Below are 8,337 nucleotides of genomic sequence, written 5' to 3'. Positions count from 1 at the left end.
TAACCACATGTTACAACAGTGGGGTGCAGAAGACGACACTGGGTTCCACTTCTGTACCTGAGTCTATTTCAATTGTAATTTGCAAAGCAAAATGGCATTCTTTGTCGTTTACCGTTCTAAGCAGGCATGGTCTTTCAAATAAGGAAATGAAGTTAAAGTTTAGCAAAGTTCATGGTTCACAGCATCCTTACCATTATGGTTAAAGTCAGTACTTTTACTGCCATCATCTCAGAACTATTCTGTCATAGAATTCCCATTCTCACATGAATAACATGCCTTCACTTCCTGGACTCTGTCTACATTTCCCACTGCCTCAGAAAGCACGTGACATAAACAAGGATTCCTCCCACCCTGTTTATTACCTCTCTTCCTCTTTTCCATTGGGCAAAAGATACTAAAGCATGAAAACACACAGCACTGAGCTCAAGGACAGCTTCAATCCCTCTGTTATAAGACGATTGAATGGAACTGTTTTTACAATAAAGATGAACTCTTAACTTCACAACCTCCCTCATCATGGCCCTTGCACCTTATTATCTACCATCTCTGTAACTGTAATACATATTCCGCATTCGTTCTTATACTGTCTCAACCTACCTACAGTACATTGTTAAATAATCTTTGTAGTTGGCATGCAAAACAAAAATGTTCACAGTATCTTGGTACATGTGACAATAATAAACTAATTACAGAAAGTGAAACCAATAAAAAATGGGATTAATTTAAACTTACCAGAAGTAGGAGGCTGATCATTAATGTGGACTTGATGGAGCAGAACTCCCGTTTCAGTGCAGTAAGTGGTCCAGGCCATTGACAGTGTCTTGATATACACCATCCTCATGCTGAAAGACAATGGAGTGTAGAAGGGATTATAATCTAGGTCTCAACCTCAGTGAATGTTCAGCCTTGTGGGGACAGTTATAGCTGTTACAAGAGGTTTAGTATGCTAACTTGTTTTGTTTCTGACTATTTAAAATGGTTCAATTGGTATAGAATAGGGAGAAGGCAAAACATTTGATGAGTAGTAGCAGTACAATCAGTAATGATGATTTGTATTCAACCTAAACCATTGAAGCTGATGACTCCCATTGACCTGCTCCAGGACCATAGCTCTCCATACCTCTACCATCCATGTATCTATCCAAACTTCTTTTAAACTTTGAAATCGAGCTCACATGCACCACTTCTGCTGGCAGCTCACTTTCAATGAATTATTGACCTGCATTCACAGATCCCTTTGTTCTACTGCACTCCTCAGTGCCCTACCCTTCACTGTGGAAGACCTATCCTGGTCGGTCCTACTGAAGTGTAACAGCTTGCACTTGTCTGCATCAAGTTTCATCCGCCATTTTTCAGCCCATTGTTTCATCTGGTCCAGATCCCACTGCATGCTATGATAGTCTTCCTCGCTGACCACTACACCCCCAATCTTGGTGTCATCCACAAATTTGCTGATAGGTTAACTACATTATCATCCACATCATTGAGATAGAGGACAAACAACAACAGACCCAGCACTGATCCCTGTGGTATTCCACTAGGCACAGGCCTCCAGTCAGACATCTACTACCACTCTCTGGTTACTTCCATAAAGTCAATGTCTAATCCAGTTTACTATCTCATCTGACCGACTGAACCTTCCCGACCAGCTCCTAAGCAGGACCCTGTCAAATGTCTTGCAAAAGTCCATGTAAACAACATGCCTTACCTTCATCAACTTTCTTGGTAAGTTCCTCGAAAACCTCTATGAGATTGGTTAGACACAACCTGTGGCACATGAAGCCACGCTGACTATCTGTAATCAGACCATGTCTATACAAATACTCTTATATCCAGTTCCTTAGAATACCTTCCAATAACTTTTCCAGGCTCACCGGCCTACAATTTGCTGGTTTATATTCAGAGACTTTCTTAAACTCTGAACAACATTGGCTTTCCTGGTACCTCACCCCGTTACGGATGATTTCAATATCTCTTCTAGAGCCTCGACAATTTCTACACTTGCCTCCTGCAAGTGAACACCTTGTCAGGCCCTGGGGATTTATCCACCCTAATTTGCCTCAAGACAGCAAACACCTCCTCCTCTGTGATCTGTATAGGGTCCATGGAGTTGATACCGTTTGTGTCACATCTGTGGACTCCGCGTCGGTTTCCTGAGTAAGTAACAGATGCAAAAAATGCATTTAAGATCTCTGCCATCTCTTCTGGCTCCACACATTGATTACCACTCTGAGACCAGTTTTGTTCTTTGCAATCCTTTGCAATATGCTCTTAACATATCTGTAGAATCCCTTAGGATTCTCCTTCACCTTGTCTGCTGGGGAAACCTCGTGCCTCCTTTTAACCATCCTGATTTCTTTCTCAAGTGTTCCCTTGCATCTCTTATGCTCCATAAGCACCTCATTTGTTCCTGTTTATACCTGTAACGCAACTCCTTTTTTTCTTAACCAGGGCCTCAATATCTCTTGAAAACCAGTGTTGATGTTGAAAGAGAAGTTATTTGGATTTGGCTAAATTTAAGGAACACCACCATCTGTTCACTAGGTCACCCCCGCCCCAAAAGAGCTCTGAATGATCCAGAATTCTGAATCCTTGCCCCCTGCTCCAATTCCTCAGCCATGCACTTATCTGCCACCTCATTCTCATTCTAACCTCACTGTCGCATGGCGCAAGCAGCAATCCCGAGATTACTACCCTTGAGCTCCTGCTTCTCAGCTTCCTTCCGAAATCCCTGTATTCTGTTTTCAAGACCTTCTACCTTTTTCTACTTACGTTGTTATTACCAATATGTACCATGAATTCTGGCTGCTCACCTTCCCTTTTCAGGATATAGAAACATAGAAAACCTAGAGCACAATACAGGCCCTTCAGCACACAAAGTTGTGCCGAACATGTCCCTACCTTAGAAATTACTAGGCTCTGTTTTTCTAAGCTCCATGTACCAATCCAAAAGGCTCTTAAAAGACCCTATCGTATCCACCTCCACCACCGTTGCCGGCAGCCCATTCCATGCACTCACCACTCTCTGACTAAAAAACTTACCCCTGTGTCCTCTTGTGGCAACCATTTCAGCCCTGGGAAAAAGCCTCTGACTATCCATATGATCAATGCCTCTCATCATCTTATACACCTCTATCAGGTCACCTCTCATCCTCCTTCGCTCAAAGGAGAAAAGGCTGAGTTCACTCAAACTATTCTCATAAGGTATGCTCCCCAATCCAGGCAACATCCTTGTAAATCTCCTCTGTACCCTTTCTATGGCTTCCACATCCTTCCTGTAGTGAGGCAACCAGAACTGAGCACAGTACTTCAAGTGGGGTCTGAACAGGGTCCTATATAGCTGCAACATTACCTCTCAGCTCCTAAATTCAATTCCACGATTGATGAAGGCCAATACACCGTATGCCTTCTTAACCACAGAGTCAACCTGCACAGCTGCATTGAGCATCCCATGGACTCGGATCCCAAGATCCCTCTGATCCTCCACACTGCCAAGGGTCTTACCATTAATACTATATTCTGCCATCATATTTGACCTACCAAAATTAACCACTTCACTCTTATCTGGGTTGAACTCCATCTGCCACTTCTCAGCCCAGTTTTGCATCCTATCAATGTCCCGCTGTAACCTCTGACAGCCCTCCACACTATACACAACATCTCCAACCTTTGTGTCATCAGCAAACTTACTAACCCATCCCTCCACTTCCTCATCCAGGTCATTTATAAAAATCACGAAGAGTAAGGGTCCCAGAACAGATTCCTGAGGCACTCCACTGGTGACCGACCTCCATGCAGAATATGACCCGTCTACAACCACTCTTTGCCTTCTGTGGGCAAGCCAGTTCTGGATCCACAAAGCAATATCCCCTTGGATCCCATGCCTCCTAACTTTCTCAATAAGTCTTGCATGGGGTACCTTATCAAATGCCTTGCTGAAATCCATATACACTACATCTACTGCTTCCTTCATCAATGTGTTTAGTCACATACTTAAAAAATTCAATCAGGCTCGTAAGACATCACCTACCCTTGACAAAGCCATGCTGACTAGTCATAATCATATTATACCTCTCCAAATGTTCATAAATCCTGCCTCCCAGGATATTCTCCATCAACTTACCAACCACTGAGGTAAGACTCATTGGTCTAGAATTTCCTGGGCTATCTCTACTCCCTTTCTTGAAAAAAGGAACAACATCCGCAACCCTCCAATCCTTTGGAACCTCTCCCGGGACGGAGATGATGCAAAGATCATTGATCATTGATGATGCAATGATCATCGCCAGAGGCTCAGCAATCTCCTACCTCGTCTCCCACAGTAGCCTGGGGTACATCTCATCCGGTCCCGGAGACTTATCCAACTTGATGCTTTCCAAAAGCTCCAGCACATGATATTGTGGATGCATTCAGAAATATCATGGACCCTGGCACCTGGGAGGCAAACTACCATCCATGTTTGCTATTTGCATCCACAGAATTGCCCATCTGTCCCCCTGACTATAGAGTTCCCTATAATTGCTGCCATCCTCTTCAGTTCCCTACCCTTCTGAGCTACAGGGCCAAATTCAGTGCCAGAGGCACAACCGCTATTGCTTTCCCCAGGTAGGTCATCTCCCACCCTCCACTAGTACTCAGAATGGAGTACTCACAGGAGTGCTCTCCACTATCTGACGTTCTCCCTTCCCTCTCCTGACAGTCACCCATTTATCTGCCTCCTGTAGTCTTGGTGTGACCACATCCCTGTAGTTCCTGTCTATCATCATTTCACTTTCCCTATTAAGCAGAAGGTAATCGAGCTGCAGCTCCAGTTCCTCAACTCGGTCTCTAAGGAGCTGCATCTTGAGGGACCTGGTGCAGATGTGGCCATTGGGGAGGCTAGTAGTCGCCCAGAAATACCACATCTGACACCCAAAACAGAACACTGGCTCTGCAGACATATTACCCTATACCCTGCAGACTACCCCCTATTCTCTCAAGAGTTCTCATTGCTCTGTTTAATAGTCAAGTTATCCTGTCCAAAAGGAAACTCTATACTATACCTCCCCAATTTTTAGCTCGGACATTATTGTCCCATTTTAATCATTCTTTCGACAGTATTCTCACATGTCTGCCATGTTACACCAAGACTTCTTTTACTGTCGCCAGGACATAACTTAAATGATGCAAGGGTTAATTAGTAGATTAATTTCTCTTTGGTAATAAAGCCAAACAGTAATGTTCCTTTTGAAAGCATGTCATTACTTGTATTCATTAAATCCAATTAATGTCATGGGTCTTTCCATTAAGTCAGTCTTTTTTTGATATCAAAAAGGTGGTATTATTCATGGTGGTGTTTGCAGGGAGCTGGAAGGTGGTTGTCAGGGACTGAACAAGTATTTAAGAATTTAAACATTTGAAGGTGAATGTCAAAGATGTCTCTAAGAATTTTCATCCCTCCACAATTCTCATTTCCAACTTATGAAATATGCGTAGACTTATTATGCACTAGCACAATAGGCAGAGTTCTGTCATACAACATTAAACAATTGTATTACGATACAGGTAGCCAATGTCTTTACTGTGCAGATATGCGCTAGGATCATTCAACATAGAAACAGGCCCTTCAGCCAATTGGTCCCTGCTGACCAAGATGAACATCCAAGCTAGTCCCATGCTCTCTTCTCACTGCTGCCATCAGGAAGGAGATCCCGCACTATCAGGTTCACAAATAATTATTACCCTCCTGAACCACGTGGATGACTTCACACACCACAACACTGAACTGATTCCACCACCTCTGGACTCACTTGCAATGCCTCTACAACTCATGTTTAGAGTATCATTTATTTGCCTATATTTTTATTTGCCGTCTGCCTTCTTCTGCTCACCGGTTATTTGCCAGTCTTTGTTTTTGTATATTTTTCATTGATTCTATTGTACTCTATTTCTACATTCTATAGAAACATAAAATGATGAAAGGGATAGTAGGTAAGATAGAGGCAGGAAAGTTGTTTCCATTGGTAGGTGAGACTTGAACTGGGGACAAAGCCTCAAGATTCGGGGGAGTAGATTTAGGATGGAGATGAGGAGGAACTACTTTTCCCAGTGATTGGTGAATCTGTGAAATTCTCTGCCCAATGAAGCAGTGGAGGCTACCTCAGTAAGTATATTTAAGACAAGATTGGATAGATTTTTGCTTAGTAGGGGAATTAAAGGTTATGGGGAAAAGGTGGAGATGAGTCCATGGCCAGATCAGCCATGATCTTATTGAATGGTGGAGCAGGCTCGACAGGCCAGATAGAAACATAGAAAGATAGAAAATTCGCAGCACATTATTGGCCCTTTGACACACAATATTGTGCCAACCAGGTAGCCTACTCTAGATGCTGCCAAAAATATCCCTACTGCATAGCCCGCTATCTTTCTAAGCTCCATGTACCTATCCATGTGTCTCTTAAAAGACCCTATTGTACCCGCCTCTACCAACTTCACTGCCAGTACGTTCCATGCACCCACCACTCTCTGTGTGAAAAACTTACCCCTGATGTTTCTTTTATATCAATGTTCAGCCACCTTTAAACTTTGCCCCCTTGTGTTAGCCATTTCAGCCCTGGGGAAAAACCTCTGACTATCCACATAAATATTGCCTCTCATCATCTTGTACACCTCTATCAGGTCACCTCTCATCCTCCATCACTCCAAGGAGAAAAGGCCGAGTTCACTCAACCTGTTCTCAAGGCATGCTCTCCAATCCAGGCAACATCCTTGTAAATCTCCTCTGCACTCTCTCTATAGCATCCACATCCTTCCTGTAGTGAGGTGACCAGTACTCCAAGTGGGGTCTGACCAAGGTCTTATACAGCCATAACATTACCTCACGACTCTTGAACTCAGTCCCACGGTTGATGAATGATGCCTTCTTAACAACACTGTCAACCTGTGCAGCAGTTTTCAATATCCTACGGACCCAGACCCCAAGATCTCTCTGATCCTCCACACTGCCAAGAGTCTTACCATTAATATTATATTCTGTCTTCAAATTTGACCTACCAAAATGAACCACTTCACACTTATCTGGTTTGAACTCCATCTACCATTTCTCAGCCCAATTCTGCATCCTGCCAATGTCCCGCTGTAACCTCTGATAACCCTCCAGACTATCCACAACACCGCCAACTTTTGTATCAGCAGCAAACTTACTAACCCACCCTTCTACTTCCTCATCCAGGCCATTTATGAAAATCACAATGAATAGGGGGTCCCAGAACAGATTCCTGCAGAACACCACTGGTCACCAACCTCCATTCAGAATATGAACCATCCACAACCACCCTTTGCCTTCTGTTGACAAGCCAGTTCTGGATCCACAAAGCAAGGTCTCCTTGGATCCCATGTCTCTTTACTTTCTGAATGAACCTCACATGGGAAACCTTATCAAATGCCTTACTGAAATCCATATTCACTACACCTACTGCTCTACCTTCATCAATGTATTTTGTTACATCCTCAAGCTTTACAAAGAAAACCACAAAACATATGTTAGGCTACAGTTAATCAACTACAGCTTGAAGTTCAATTCCTTCATACCCCCGCTATTTATTTATTTGTAACTTAGAGTAATGTTTATGTACTGCACTGTACTGCTCCACAAAACAACACATTTCACCACATATGTCAGTGATAACAAACCTGACTCTGATCATGATTTTGATTTCAGGTAACATAGTATAGTCAGGACATACCCAGCAAGTCAGAATGTACAAAGCAGAACAGAGGAATACAAGCAGAAATAGCCAAACAAAAATTAAATATCGAGTCTTGCAGGCTTTAACATGAAAGATGAGGAATTGTTCCTCAAGTTTGCCTTGAGCTTTTTGTAATGGTACAGGAGATTTCAGAACATAATGGTACATAAATGTGGTAATGTAACCCAGTCCATCACAGATAAAGCCCTCCCCTCCATTAGGCACACCTACAAGGAGCACCACAAGAACGTAAGATACAAGAGCAGAATTAAGTCATTTGGCCCATCGAATCTGCTCCACCATTTCATCATGGCTGGTACATTTTTCCTCTCAGCCCCAATCTTCTGCCTTCTGCCTGTATCCCTTCATGACCTATCCAATCAGAAGTCCATCAACTTCTGCCTTAATGAAGACTCGGCCTCCACAGCTGCCAGTGGCAATGAATTCCACAGATTCACCACTCTGGCTAAAGAAATTCCTCCTCATCTCCATCGTAAAAGGACACTCTGTCTTTTCTGAGGCTGTCCCCTTTGGTCTTAGACACTCCCACCATGGGAAACATCCTCTGCACATCTACTCTATCAAGGCCTTTCACGATCCAACAGATTTC

This window comes from Hemitrygon akajei, chromosome 3 (assembly GCF_048418815.1).
Source record: "Hemitrygon akajei chromosome 3, sHemAka1.3, whole genome shotgun sequence".
In the NCBI taxonomy this organism is placed as follows: Eukaryota; Metazoa; Chordata; class Chondrichthyes; order Myliobatiformes; family Dasyatidae; genus Hemitrygon; species Hemitrygon akajei.
Note: the sequence above shows the minus strand (reverse complement) of the source record.